This window comes from Monodelphis domestica, chromosome 2, assembly GCF_027887165.1.
Source record: "Monodelphis domestica isolate mMonDom1 chromosome 2, mMonDom1.pri, whole genome shotgun sequence".
Taxonomy (NCBI): Eukaryota; Metazoa; Chordata; class Mammalia; order Didelphimorphia; family Didelphidae; genus Monodelphis; species Monodelphis domestica.
The window spans coordinates 192,081,603-192,097,710 of record NC_077228.1 but is presented as its reverse complement, the minus strand read 5'-3'; positions in this window follow the sequence as shown (position 1 = coordinate 192,097,710).

Sequence of the window (16,108 nt, the reverse complement as noted above, 5' to 3'; positions counted from 1 at the left end):
GCTGATGTGGGTGGGGACTGACAAGCGACAGGTAGGAATTGACAAACCCTAGGATGGAATCAGTGTCTCTATCCAGGAGTTTTGCTGGAAAAATGTGTCAAATTCCACTGATATCGGGGCTAAAGGGAGGGAGAATGAGAACAGGAGTAAGAATGAGAATTGAGATATGAGAAGTGAGAAATGAGAACTTTCACTGGCGGTAATAAAGACTCATATCTATCCTTTTATGAGCCTATGATTTGTTCTACCTAGGGGTTGGACTTTTACCACTAAAATCTGGGGAGTTGCAGAAGTTTAAGCAGCAATCTGAGGATGAGTCACTGGCTGCAGAGGGCCTGGTGCAAAGTGGAGAGCTTTGCTGCAGAGTTCTATTGGCTTGGGGAGTTCTCATATTTGCTTTAGAAAAGCCACTTAAATAAGTTAGAGGCCTCAGATGGAGATTGTCCTTTGAACCTTTCTAGGTGGCTGAGATGAGGAGTCATATATACCTAATCCCCGTATAGATGAATGAATTCCTTTTGCTGCTGGTTCTCCAAGTGGGTCTTCAAGGGGAGGACCTAAATGTTAAAAAGAGATCAGTCTGGCAGATTGTATGGGGTGTCCCACCCCCATCTCTGTGGCCAACCACCTACTCTATTCAGTCATCCCAAAAGCAATTAGATTCTGCCTTCTAGGAGGATCTCCACCCAAATTGCATCAGGCTAAAGGCCTACCTACCACATCACCATACAGATATGGACAGATCAACTGATGGAAACTGAATGGAAAATTTGAATAACAATGACGGTCTCAGCAATTGTGGCTATCAATGTAAATAGTTACTCTGGGGATGGAGGGAGGAGGCATAGCATTCATGACCACAAGTGGAGGGTGAGGGTACCCCTTCTCAGAAGGAGCTTTGAGTATGTCTCCTGAAATATGGAATCCACCAGCTATGGAAGGGAGGAGAGGAAAGCTAGTAAAGCTGTATGGTCATCTATGATTAGATCAGTAAAGTACTTTACCAGGTTTAAGGCATCCATTAAAGCTCCCACCCTAGTTGGAAATGCTGAGCTACCCAAGTCTCTGTATTCAGATATTAGGAACTAGTTCCCCCAGGCCAAAGGCCCAAGTTCTACCAAAGCTGAGTTATCCTAATTAAAGGACCACAAGTCAATTCCTATATTCCCAAGTTACAGGGGACTGGGAATGAGAGAGGAGAGATACTAATTATACAAGGGGCCACAAGACCCTAGAAGCCAGGTGACTCATAATAGAAGGCCCCCAATGGGTTTAGAAGGCAGGTAAAAATGTTGTTCATTCAAAGAATACCAATGATGAGTGATATCTTCACTTGTGAGTGAATTGATGTGAGGCAGAGTCACCCAAAGTCATCAGCCTCACTCTCTCTTCCAGAAGTCACCCAAGGCCAGTGGTGAGACAAAAGCCAGGGAACTAGCAATGACCCAGGATGTAGCAGATGACCTTGACATCTTCCCAGTGCCCCAGTGCCTGCTTCAGCTATCTTCATGGCTGCTGTCATCTGCCCGTTCTGCCAGGCAAAGCCTTCACATGCTTGGGGTAGACACCCCCTCACTCCCCAACAAGTTTTGAGGCCTGTTGGTTATCCTCAACATGGTTTAGCCCATTGGCCAAGACAGTTTTACAGGAATGTGGCTGTTTCACAGAGCCACAGGTGAAAGGTTGGGTGAAAATTGGGCACTGAAGGTGGAAGAAGACAAGCCCTCAGACCAGAGGTGCCAGTCCCATAAGCATCTAAATAGTGTTTTAAAGTTTGCAAAGGGCTTTACATAACTGTCCCATCTGAGCCTCAACAACCCTGGGAAACTATTATCATCCCCAATTTTACACATTAGAAAACCGAGGCCAAGAGTTGTTGGTTGACTTGCCCAGAGTTTACAGGGCTAGAGAGTGTCCGAGGAGGGAGCCAATCCCAGGTGTGTCTGATTTTAAGGACTCAGAGGCGAGTAGGATCCTTGTCTAGGAGAAAGTAGGTGGGAAACTCCTTGTCTAGGGCACAGTTGTGATAGCTAATCAGAATGAGTGCTTTATGGGAATGGACATTATAAGCTTTAGGGAATCTGTTCATATATGGACATCCTTTATGCTGGTTGGGTAGGGCCAAATGAAAACCCTTGAAGTTGCTCAAGATATTCTGTGTAGTTAATACCAAATAATAATGAGGCTCCTGGGAAGTAAAAGATATTTCTTCTTTATTGATGGAGATGATGAAGGCTATAATACTTTGCTATAATAATTCCCTGTACAAGAACCCTGTGTGACCATTAAGAAGGAAGGATGGTACTGACAGTGATGCCGTTGCAAAAATAAATAGGGGGGCAGCTTGGTAGCTCAGTGGCTTAGCAGACTGAGATTCAGGCCTAAAGGCAGGAGGTCCTGGGTTAAAATTTTATTTCAGATACTTCCTAGCTATGTGACCCTGGGCAAGTCGCTTAACCCCCATTACCAAGTCTTTACTGCTCTTCTGAAGCCGTGGAACTATTCTAAGATGAAAATAAGTGTTGGGTTTTTTTTTTTTTTAAGAGCCTAGATAATTCTGGACCCAATCTAGAAATAGCTACTGATATTTTCTTCTTTACAATCTAAAAAAGGAAACACAGAAGCTTACTGGGCCTGTTGGGTTTTGAAGAACCTGTGTTTCCCACTTGGGGATCTGGTAGCCCCCATTTACCAAGTTACCCGCAAGTCTTCTTTCAAGTAGATCCTAGAACCAACTTCAGCTCTGAGAGACAGAAAGTAGGACATTATTAATTAGTGAACAAACATTTATTGAGTATCTACTGTATGCCAGGCACCATGCTAAGCACTGGGGATACAAAAAAACAACAACAACCTTCCCCCAATAACCCAGTCCCTACTCTTAAAGAGCTTACATTCTAATGGGGGAGACCACATGTGAATAATAAGACACATACAAGAATATATTGTTGTTCAACATTCATTTTTTAAAGAGAATTAATGACATCACACAGTGAGTGATGTCTTGATTTTTGAGTGAATTGGGTTTAAATGAAGCAGAATTGCACAAAATCATCACCCTCAAGCCCTACTTGTATTAAAATATTTAAAGCAGCTCTTTTTGTGGTGGCAGAGAATTGGGAACCAAGGGAATGCCCATCAATTGGAGATAGCTAAATAAATTGTGGTATATGATGGCGATGGAATGCTATTGTAAAGGATGAGCAGCAATATGATTTCAGGAAAAAAATGGAAAGATTTGCATGAACTGATGCAGAATGAAATAAACAGAACCAGGAAAATGTTGTACACTGTTAACAGCAATAGTGTATGATGATAAGTTGTGAGACTTGGGTACTCTCAACAATACAAAGATCCAGGACAATTCTGAAGGACTTGCAATACACCTTCAAAGAAAGATGTGTTGGAGTTCAGAGCAGATCAAAGCATACTATCTTCCACAATAGTTTATTTATGGTTTTAATTTGAGGTTTGGGGTTTTGAGGGGTTGGTTTTATAGGAGTGTTCTCTTACAACAATGACCAAATCAGAAGTATGTTTTGCAGGATAATACATGTATAACCCAGATCAAATTGCTTGCCATCTCTGAGAGGAGAGAAAGGAGGGAGACAATTGGATCTTATCATTTTGGAAAATGTATGTTGAAAACTATTATTACATGCAATTGGGAAAACAAATCTTTTAATAAAAAATGAAAACCATGTGCATACACACTCAAAAAAATAAACAAAACTATCACCCTCACTCTCTCTTCCAGAGTCATCCAAGTCCAGTGGCAAGACAAAAGTCAAGACAACTGGCGATGGCCCAGGATGCAGTGGATGACCTTGATATCTTCAGTGTTTGAGCAGGCTCTTAGCACTCCACAGTGCTTGCTTCAGCCACCTCCACCAGGGAAAATTTTCACATGGCTGGGGTAGACACTCTCCTATTTCACTAATGGGTTTGAAGCCTATTGGTTACCTTGTCTGCTAAATGAGGTGTGGTCACTGTGCTACAACTTTTTGGAGCCACAGGAGAGAACTGGGTAAATGGTGAACACCAAAGGTGGAATGAGCAGCTCTAAAAAGGACTTGGCAAGTCCTCACACCATAGCTGCTGGTCCTCCCAGAATATCCCATATACCCCATACCCACAAGGATGTATACAGAGTAGAGGAAGGTAAGCTAGGAAGGGCAGACATTTAGCAGCTGGGGGCACTAGAAAGGGTTTTATGAAGATGGGCCCCAAGATGAATCTTGAAGCTAGGGAAATTAAGTCGTGACCTGAAGGGTCAGAACATTACAGGCATGGGAGACAACTAGCTCAAAGGCATGGAGATAGAGTACAACATCTGAGGAACTGCTTATTAGCTGTGAGACCCTGGGCAAGTCACTTCATCCTGCTTACCCCAGTTCCTCATCTGTAAAAACAAAAATGACAAACCACATCTTTGTAAAAAACAAAAACAAAAAACAACCCAAATGGGGTCATGGAAAGTCAGACTAAAATGACTGAACAAGAAGACTGAGCAGGGGAGGAGCAGCTAGGTAGGTGGTTCAGTGGGAGACAACCAGGCCTGAAGATGAAAGGTCCTGGGTTCAAATATGGCCTCAGATACTTCCTAGATGTTTGATCCTAGGCATGTCACTTAGCCCCAGTTATCTAGAAAAAAGAAAGATAGACAGTTCTGTCTCAGATTTGTTGCATTTAAGATGAATATTGAAGGCATCCAGGTAAAAAATGTATGAGATAACTACTTGGAGATGCCTAAGAGCCTATGAGGGGCAGCTAGGGTGGCACAGGCTTGGAATTAGGAAGACTCATCTTATTGAGTTCCAAATTGAACCTCAAACACCTACTAGTTGTGTGAATCTGGTCAAGTCACTTCACCACATTTCCTCAGTTTCCTCATCCATAAAATGAGTTGGAGAAGGAAATGACAAACCACTCCAGTGTCCCTGTCAAGAAAATGCCAAATAGAGTCATGAAGAGTCAGATATGACTAAAAAATACTGACCAACAACAAAAGGAGAGTCTTTGGCAAGCAACGTTTGGTCTGGTGCCCAAAGGAATGCTATACTTCTGGTATTCCAAGCTCTCAAAACAGTCCCGTTTGAAATAGAGTTACCTGTGTTACTGAGCTCAAGTTGGTCTTAAAAAGATGGCTCACGGTCATCCTCTCATCCTTTGTCCACAGTTTCCTATTATGAGTGGAGCAATGCAAGACTGGCCCTTTAATGAAGTGAGTAGGATACAAGAGGCCCCGATATTGAATGGAAACAGTACATTTAAGATCTAACTCCCCCAGGCCCTTCAAGAGTTAGTGTCCTTCATGAACAGGTTGTATCTCTGCCAGAGACTGAGACCTGTAGTCTAAGCCTCAGTGCCCTGTCTCTTCCACTAGCCTAATGGGCTTCTGCCTAGGAGGACAGGAGTCCCCACAAATGCCATTTTGCTGAATTCACTGGCAAAGTCACCTGCTAAAAGATAAGTCTGTGAAGCCATTAACCCAATAACAGAGGATATCTTGGGAGTCACAGTAGGCTGAGCCTCAGGCCACTTCCCTGCCATGAGAGAGCCTTGAAGGATGAGTCAGATAAGACCTTCCTTTATATTACAAAGCTTTGGGCATTGGAGAACCAGAGAAAACAATTGAAGGCTCTCATTTGGAGTAAAGACTATTGGAGATATTTTTCTGATGCTTCTCCCACATACAGTTGTTTGTGGAACATGTCTGTGCCCATTAGAGACAGCATATTTTTTCTGTTAAAGTGAGCAACCAAATTGATTTCCTTATGAAAATAAGAGAGGTTGTGGGGATCATCCCATCACCATCACCAATATGGACATGGTGGCTATGATGCCATCTTGAATTAGGTGTGGGATCATTTAGACCTGCAGCCAAGTTTGAAGCACTGGCTTCTACCCAGTGGTGTTCCTCAAGTCTATCAGAACTCTCATATATGAAAGACCAATATGGCATGATTCTACACGGGCCCTGATTGGAAAATTCATTATACTGGCCCCTTTCTCCCATCTCAGAGAAAGAGATTTGCCCTCATTACACATGATATCTATTCAATATAAATCATTGCTATGACAGTCAAGCCTACCATTATGGCAGCTATCATCAAAGTTCCCTTGGAATAAATATATCCTTCTTCTTTATGGATCCTCCTGAATTATTGCCTCTGATCAGGGGACCTACTTTATTTCAAAGTAGGCCTGAAGTTGGGCTCTTTCCATCATATCTACTTGGTTTTCCACCTCCTATACTATCCTCAGGAAGGGGGAAGGCTCTCCATTTAACAGTTTCTTGAATCCATATTTCAGGAAGTATTACCTGATTTGGATGGATTTTTTTAATTAGTTGACTCTCCCAGACCCCTCTTTATTCATCCCCTATCACATGAACTCCAAAGTCCCTGCCCTCTTAGAAGATTCTCTGGAGAAATGGCTCAGGTTCCCTTCAATGATCCTTTTCTATGGAGAATTGAGATAATTCCTTCCCAGAAAGGCCTTGGGGAAGCATGAGATAGAATTGTTGAAAAGTGCCTTGCTTTCTAATGACATGGAGAGCTGAATCTATTTCTGCATAATCATATTGATTTTGAATTTCTCTAGAAGAAAGATAACAGACTTGGTGGTGTTCCTGAGCCCCTGGATAAAGAAGACAGAGACAGACAGACAGACTCTCTGTAGAATAAGAAGATAACTCCTCATTAGAGGCCTCTAAAGGAGCAAAGATTACCATCTCCTTGGTAGAACACCAAAGAAGGGGCAGCTTTTAATTAGTTGACCAGGGAAAACTGAATGATTAATGGTCTAGGGTAAGTCTTAGCATTAATTCAGATCCTAGGACAGATTGCATATAAGACTAGTAAGTTGTGTAAGACTTGTTAGCTACTAAGCTGGGGACACAATAGATAGAGAGCCAGGCCTAGAGTTAGGAATACTCCTCTTTCTAAATTCAAATCTGGCCTCAGACACTTACTAGCTGGGTGACCCTGGGCAAGTCACTTAACCTTCTTTGCCTTGGTTTCCTCAACTGTAAAATGAACTGGAGAAGAAAATGACAACCCATTTCAGTATCCTTGCAAAGAAAGCCCCATATGGGATCATTGTGAAGAGCTGGACACAACTGAAATGACTGAACACCATTTTGCAAATCACTCTAGGCAATGATGAAAAATTGAGGGCAAGGCCCTCTCTCTATAGAGATGAGGGGGGCTGCCTCTGAGTCAATATGATGTCCTTGCTGAATACCCCTTTCTATGCTATAGCTCAGTAGTCTCTTGTTAACTTATTTTCTAAATCCTTACCTTGTCTTAGAATCAATACTAAGTATCCACTCTAAGGCAGAGAAATCAGTAAGAGGTAGGCAACTGGGGTTAAGCGGCTTGCCCAGGGTCACACAGCTTGCCCAGGGTCACACAGCTAGGAAGTATCTGAGGTCAAATTTGAACTCAGGACCTCCCATCTCCAGGCCTGGCCCTCTATCCACTGAGCCACCTGCCAGCTTTTTGCTATCCTTTTAACAGGTCCACGAGCATCTCATTTTGTTTCAGTCTCAAACCTGAACTGCCAGGCTGAACTGAATCAGGCCTGGCTACAGACCATTTTTTCTATCAGCATCTTCTCTAGACTTCTAGAGAACTATAAAAGGAAAGTTAGGAGGGTCTTAAAGGCCATTGTTATTGCAGCATCCTAGATTTAGAGGCGTAAGGGATATCTGAAGTCATCTAGTCCAACTCCCTCACTTTACAGAGGCAGAAACTGGGGTCGTTTGTGTGAGATTGGGGGGGATGTTAGTAAGGGCATGAGTCACCAGGTGGCAGTATGAGGCATCACCCCCATCACCCCACCTCCACATCCCTGGCCCCATGCCAACTCCATGTCTTCTGGAAACTCTGGCCCTGGAGCCTCAAAGGTCTTTATTCCTTGGGTACCGGTGACAAATGAGAATTGGGAGCACCCAATTGGGCTCACCCATCGAAAGCAAATGCTGAGTGGCCTAGATCATTGACTGGAGGAATTGTGGGGGCAAGCAGGGAGGGGGGAGGGCAGGGAGAGCCCCCGGAGCCTTAAGCTGGCCAGGACCAAAAGGCAATATCCTGCAGTGAGGTACCTCCAAGGACTGAACTAAGAGGCTTGCTTTGAGGTCTTCTCGGCATTTCCTGTTCTTTCCAGATGTTCCCGAAATGTTGATGACGTTGAGCTTGCTAATTAATTTGTTTTATTTTGTAAACTCGGTCTTCGGGGCTGAGGAGGCTTGCAAGTAGATGAATACAAAATAGGATGCAAATGAAGATTTGACGCAGAGGTCTCTGGTAGTCTCTCTTTTTGATTATGCAGAAGGGCTAATCAAGATTTGCCAAGGAAGGACCTTAGTATTGGCCTCTCCGAATGGATTTGGGGGTGGGGGTGGGGGTGGGGAAATGTGTGTGGGTGTCAGAGCTAGTAGAGGGAAGAAGAGAGAAACCAAAGCAATTAGTTGAACAAAGTGGGGGTTTGGTAGGGGAGGAAAGTGACAGGGAAAGATCATTGAGGGGTAGCCGGGAGAAACTCTGCACCCTGCCCTTTGAGAACCCAAGAGAGAAGACAGCCTAATTCAATTTGGAACTTGAGGGATTCAAGCAAAGTATTTGATTAGATTTTTTTTTAATCTTTAATCCCTTTAATTGATTTTTAATCAGGTTTGTCCCACCAGTTCCCCCATTAACTGTTGAGAGAGAGAGAGAGAGAGACAGAGACAGAGACAGAGACAGAGACAGAGACAGAGACAGAGACAGAGACAGAGACACAGAGAGACAGAGACAGAGACAGAGACAGAGACAGAGACAGAGACAGAGACAGAGAGACAGAGAGAGGAAGAGGGGAGAGGAGAGAATTGATGTCAGGCTTTCTATTCCACTCAAGAGCATGGATAGAACCCCACCCCCACAGAAGAAGAGTCTTCTACTCTTCTCTTCAAATATGTCTCTCTCTCACTGTTAGCTTTGTCTTTGACTGTCTCTATCTGTTTCTCTGTCACCTATTTTCTCACTCTCTCTCTCTCTTACCTCTTAATCTCCCTGCCCCCTAATGCCTTCCCTCCTCTTTACCTAATTGACTTCTCTTCTTCTATCTCTCCTATCTCTCCTTCCTGCACTTCTCTCTCCTTCTAGTTGTCTTCATCTTTCCCTACCTTCTTTCTCCTCTTGAGAGATCTCATGATATAATAGAAAGAGCACTGTCTAGTCAGAGGATCCAAGTTCAAATTTCACCTTCTCCTAAATTCAATCATAATCTCCGACCATTCTATCTTTCCCAATGCCTTCTTCCTCCCAAAACCTATTCCTTGTCCCTGTCTACTCCATGACCTCTCTTGCCCTTCAGTATGTTGCCAGTTCATCACCCAGTTCTAAATAGAATCTCTTTACTTCCCAATATTAATCCACTTGGTGAAGCTCTGTTCTCTTCTAAACTGGAACCCTTTATTTCCTTGTTCTATCACCACTGAGACTTTGCCAAATCCCAACCCTGAATGACTCACAACATTAGCTTCCCCTACTCCTACTCACTACTGAACAGTCATGAAAAAAAAAAAGTCACTCCACAGTCCTAACTGGAATCCACTATAAATTTTTGTTATCTAATCTCTAACAATTACAGCAAGACAATCTTTTATGTATCCCTAATTGATTCTTTTTCTTTTTTAAAACCCCAACCTTCTGTCTTGGAGTCAATACTGTGTATTGGTTCCAAGGCAGAAGAGCCATAAGGGTGAGGCAATGGAGATTAGGTGGTTTGTCCAGGCTCACACAGCTAAGTGTTTGAAAGCCAGTTTTGAATCCAGGACCTCCACTGAGGCACCCCCAATTGATATTCTTCAAGATAGCTAGATAGCTAGGCTTAGACTTCAGTCAGACTTGTCTTCCTGAGTTCAAATCTGGCCTCTGACACTTGATAGCTGTGTGACTCAGGGCAAGTCACTTGACCCTGTTTGCCTCAGTTCCTCATCTGTAAAATGTACTAGAGAAAGAATGGTAAACCACTCCAGGATCTTTGACAAGAAAACTCTCAAAGTGGTCGTGACTGAACAACCTTTAACCTATTCTCCATAACATCAGTTCATAATCTTTTCTCCTTAAGCTTCCTACAAGACCTCATTCTCTTAAATGGGATCCTCACCTCATCCTTTTTGGGAAAAAAAAAGGTGGAGGTCACTTAACATCCTTCTTCTCCCTTTCTTTCATAACCCTGACTCTTCTTCATCTCCTAACAACGCCTTCCTTCTTTACTATTGTTTCTGATTTTCAAGGCCACCCTCTCTCCATATCTACCCTTCATCTCATCTCCTTCATTCCAGTTTAATCCCCACTCCCTTCAATCTCTCCCCAAGGGGTACCTTCCCTGTTGCCCACACATACACACCTCCTTATCCTTAAAACATCCTTACTAGATCCCACCATCCATACTATCTCACCTCCCTTTCTCAAACTTCTTGGAAAAGCCACCTATTTTTAGTGTCCCTGCTTCTTCTCTCACTCTTCTCTAAATCTCCTGCAATATGACTGCTGATTTCATCATTCAACTAAATCTGCTCCCTTTCCCAGTGAGCTAGTATAAATTTTTTCTTTGACATACATTTTTGTTAATATCTTTTAAAATACCGTCTATATTTCCAAATGTATCCTTCTCCTTCCCCATCCCAGAGTGCCATGCCTTATGACAAAGAATTGAAAAAGAGGGGTAAAAACAGTTCAGCAAAAGTAACCAACATATCAGAGAAGACTGACATTATGACAGTCTACGACTTCTGCAAAGAATTGGGGAGGGGGTCTTCTCCTATCTCTTGGTCATTATAATTTTCTAGCATTTAGTCTCAACTCTTGAATGTTGTTTAAAACAATGGAAATGGAAATATGTATTACATATGTAAATATATACTTCATGTCAGTTCCCATGCTTCTCTAAGTTCATCATATTTGTTGTTTATTGCCGGATAATTATAGGTATGAATGAATGAAAAAATAAATATTAAGCAATTACCATGTGCCAAGACCTATGCCAAATGCTAGAGATACAAACAATAGTGAAAACACTTCTCACCTACAAGGAAATTATATTCTAATTTAAAAAATATATCTGTGGAATTTCAACAAGGGAGGAGTACTTTGATAGATACAGAGTTGGTGAGTGGATCTCTTATGTAGTCTTTGAAACTGTTTCACATTCTTTGGAATTCTCTTCTCTCTCTGTATTTGGGACACTATTTTCTTCTGATTCTTCTGCTTATCTACTCCTCAATTCCAATAACCCTGCCATCATCTTGCCTGCTGCCTAGCCAACCTTGTGTAAAGTGACCCACCCTTTTACTACCTTTTCTAGTTCTATTCAAATCAATACTGCCCCTACTCCCCATAGAGTGTTCCTCAGTTACTATTGCTGGATTTTCATCCAGGTCCTATCATGGGTATCCCACAGGGTTCTGTCCTAGGTCCTCTTTTTTTCTACCTCTATATTAGTTTACGTAATGATCTTGTCAGCTCCCATGGATTCAATGGTCATCTCTATGCTGATGATTCTCAAATCTACTACCTCTTTTTAGACATCTTAAACTTAACATGCCCTAAACCAAACTCATTATCTTCCTCCCACCTTCCAAACTTCCGTATTACTCTCCAAGGCACCACCATTCTCCTAGTCCCCTAGGGTGCCACCCTGGATCATCCATCACTCCTCACCATCTTTCATCTCTCCCATCTAAACTCTCTTGATTATTGTCCCTTCTCTCCTGCTGCTGCCACTGCTCTGGACCAGACTGGAACATTGCAATAGTCTGCTAGCTGATCTGCCTGTCACACCAGTCTCTTCTCACTTCAGTCCATCCTTCACTGAGTTGCCAAAGTGCTGGTGCTAATGCAGATATTGAACATATCACCTCCCTACTCAGTAAACTCGGGTGGCTCCTTATCACTTCCAGGACCAAACAGACAATCTTCTCTTCGGTATTCAAAGTTCTTCATAATCTAATCCCACCTCTCAATACCACCTTTCCAGTCTTCTTATATTTTATATTCCCCCAATCTTACTCTTGGATCCAGTAATACTGGATGGTGTGCTGTTCCTCCCATAAGACACTCCATCTGTTGACTTGGGGCGTTTTTTTAAACCCTTACCTTCCGTCTTGGAGTCAATACTGTGTATTGGCTCCAAGGCAGAAGAGTGGTAAGGGCTAGGCAATGGAGGTCAAGGGACTTGCCCAGGGTCATACAGCTGGGAAGTGTCTGAGGCCAGATTTGAACCTAGGACCTCCCATCTCTAGGCCTGGATTTCCATCCACTGAGCTACCTAGCTGCCCCCAGACTTGGGGCATTTTTGATGGCTGCCTCCATCATGTCTGAAGTGCTTTCTCTCCTCCCCTCCACTTCTTGGCTTCCCTGGTTTCCTTCAAGTTTCAGCTAAAATCTCACCTTGTACCATAAGAAGCCTTTCCCAATCTCACTTAAATCCAACATCTTCCTTTTGTTTATTACTTCCTATTAATCCTTAATATGGTTTGCTTGAACATGGTGGTTTGCCTGTCATCTATCTCATTAGATTGTGAGCTCTTGGAGGGCAGGCACTCTTTTTTTTTAATTCCCAGCACTTATTTTAGTACTTGGAACGTTTATTGGCTGACTAACTGACCTATAGAGGAGTGGATTGACACATTCTTTCTGGGAGCAATGGCAATATTGATTTGGAAAAAAGGTAGAATGGAAAAGGTCGAAGTGTGGGGCCCTTATTCACAAGGTTGGCAAGCCAGGCGGTAAGATGAAGGCAGGGCTATAAGAAGTTAAATCATGACTGGGGCCTACCTGAAACTGTGGACTAGGTGTGTCCTTCACCCCTAGCAGGGATGTGCTGGAGCCAGCTCCATCCAAATGTCTCAAGCCAATTGTTAAAGCTAATGTAAGCATTTATAACTTGGAAGCTGGAGACCACACAGATCAGAGCTTGATTCATTGTTTTGTTTATTCTATAGCCATAAGAAAAGCAGAAAATGTTAATGACTCAGGTTAAATTAACAGTGTATCATTTCCCAGCATCCCCCCTGCCAAGTATAATAGTCCATTATTGCTTAGTCATTCCCTCATCTGTTAGACTGACTTGGTCATAGGGAGGGACTAGACCTGTGAATTCACTGGTGTAAGGAGCTCCCTATGAAGAAACCTCTCTACCAGTGCAGATTAACTCTTTCTGGGATAGATGTTTAGAACATTTAGAGATTTCTTTACTTACCCAGGGTTACATGTGCCAGAGGCAGAATTTGAACTTAAGTCATTCTGATTTTAAGGCTAGTTTTCTTCCCCACCTCCCACCCCCTTTTTTCATATTTCTTAGTCTTTATTTTTTGTCATGCAAAACATACTTCTATATTGATCATTGTTGTAAGAGCAAAGTCATATATAACCAAAACCCCAAAATAAAAACCCAAATACAATGATGTGAAGGACAACTCCAACAGTTCTTTCTCTGGAGGTGGAGAACATTCCCCCTCATAAGTGTTTCAGGACTGTCCCAGATCACTCCATTGCTGAGAGGAGTCAAATTTTCACAGTTAAGCGTGGTCCAATATTGCTGTTATTGTGTACAATGTTCTCTCAGTTCTGCTTTTTTTGCTCTGCATCAATTCACACAGATCTTTCCAGATTTTTCAGAAATCATCTTGCTTATTTCTAATAATAGCACAATAGCATTCCATCACCAACATGTACCACAATTTGTTCAGCCATTCCCCAATTGATGGACGTCCCTTTGATTTCCAATTCTTTGCTACCACAAAAAGAGCTACTAAAATATTTTTGTAGAAGTACCTTCTTTCCCCTTTTTTATTATCTCTTTGGGATACAGACCCAGTAGCAGTATTAGAAGATCAAAGGGTATGTAGAGTTTTATAGCCCTTTGGGTATAGTTCAAAATTGCCTTCCAAAATGGTTGGATCAGTTCACAACTCCATCAACAATGCATTAGGGTCTCAATTTTGCCATATCCCCTCCAACATTTACCACTTTCCTTTACTTCCATATGGGCCAATCTGATAGATATGAAGTGGTACCTCAATGTTTTAAGTTGCATTTCTCTAATCAAGAGTGATTTAGAACATTTTTTCATATGATTATTGATGACTTTGATTTCTTCATCTGAAAATTGCTTGTTCATATTCTTTGACCATTTGTCAACAGGGGAATGGCTTGTATTCTTATAAATTTGACTTGGTTCTTTATAAATTTGCAAAATTAGACCTTTATCAGAGACATTTGTTATAAATATTTTTCTTAGTTTGTCGTTTCCCTTCTAATAATTCCCTTCTAATAAAAAATAGATTAGTTTTGTTTTTAAAAAGCTTTTTAATTTAAAGGGTAGTTTTCTATCCACTATGCTATGCTGACTTTCTTCCAGTTCTTTGCTACCAAAGAAAGACCTGCCTTAAATATTTTGGTATTTATGTGACCTTTGGCATTTATGTGCCTTTATGTGACATTAACCTTCTTGAAGTGCATGCATGCTTGGGTCAAATATATATATTTAAATCCCTTACCTTCTGCCTTAGTATCAATTCTAAAAAGAAGAGGAAGGGCTAGAGGCAATTGGGGTTAAGTGACTTGTCCATGATCACACAGCTAGGGATTGTCTAAGGCCAGATTTGAACCCAGGTCCTTCTGACTTCAGGCCTGACACTCTAACCAATGTATTACCTAAATGTCCCTGAGAGTAAATTTTTAAAAAATTCTTACCTTCCTTATTAGGTAAAGATTAGACAATGGGGGTAAAATGACTTGCCTAGGGTCACATAGCTAGGAAGTGTGTGATACCAGATTTGAACCCAGGACCTCTTGTCTCTAGACCTGGCTCTCAATCCACTGAGCTACTCAGCTGCCCTGAAGAGTGAATATTTTAATCACCTTCCAGATTACTTTCCAGAATGTATGGAACAATTCACAGCTCTACCAACAACAAATCGGTGTTCCTGTCTTTCCATAACTCCTCCAACATTGACTATTCCCATCTTTCATCATCTTTGCCAATTTGCTGGATGTGGAACAAAGCTAAAGTTCTCTTAATCACCCAATCTACTGTCTTCTCGATCCTCATCCTTCTTGACCTTTCTACAGTAATTAATACTTGGAACTACTCTTCTCCTTTTGGATGCTCTGTATTTTCATGATACCAATCTCTCCTCCTTATTTGAGTTCATCATTCATGTCATATCCATTAATTATGGGTTTACACCAGCTCTGTCTCCAACCTTCTCTTTTCCTTCCATACTTGCTCACTTGGTAACCTCATCAGCTTTCTTGGGATCAATAACCACCTCAGTGTAGGTCACTCACAAAACTCTATATCCAGCCCTAGTCTCTTCTCCTGACCTCTAGCCCCTCATCACAAACTTCCTTAGGATATCCTAGTGCCATCTTGAATGCAACATATTTATAATAGAACCAATATCCTTCCCTTCAAACCTTCTCTTCTTCAGAATTTCCCTATTACTGGCCATGGAGCCACTAGTGTTCCAGGTAGCCAGGTACACAACTTCAGGACTATACTCAACTCTTCATTCTGACTCATTCCAGTCAGTTGCTAAATCTTGTCATTTTCCTTAAATGACTTCTCTTGCAAAGGCTGCCTCCTCTTCTCTCACGTAGCCTCCATACTAGTTCTGGATTTCAGCACCTCTCACCTGGACTACTGAGACAGTCTCTGGTTTGGTGTCCCCTCCTCAAGCTTCTTCCCACTCCAATTCTTTCTCTACAAGGCCAACAAAGTACATTTTCTTTTTTTAATTATCATTCAAACACATCTCTATATTGGTCATTGTTGAAAGAACACACGCCTACAAACCCCAAACCCCAAAATAAGACCATAAATATACTGATGTAAAAGATAGTAAGCTTTGATCTATATCCAACCAACCCCAACAGTTCATTCTCTGGAGGTGGAGAGCATTCCCATCATAAGTTAAAGTAAATTTTCTAAAGAACAGCCCTGACCATATCATTCCCCTACTCTATAATTTCTATTGGTTCCCTGTTATCCCTAAGATCAAAGAAAAACTTTCGTTTGGTATTTAAATTTCCCTATTACTGGCCATGGAGCC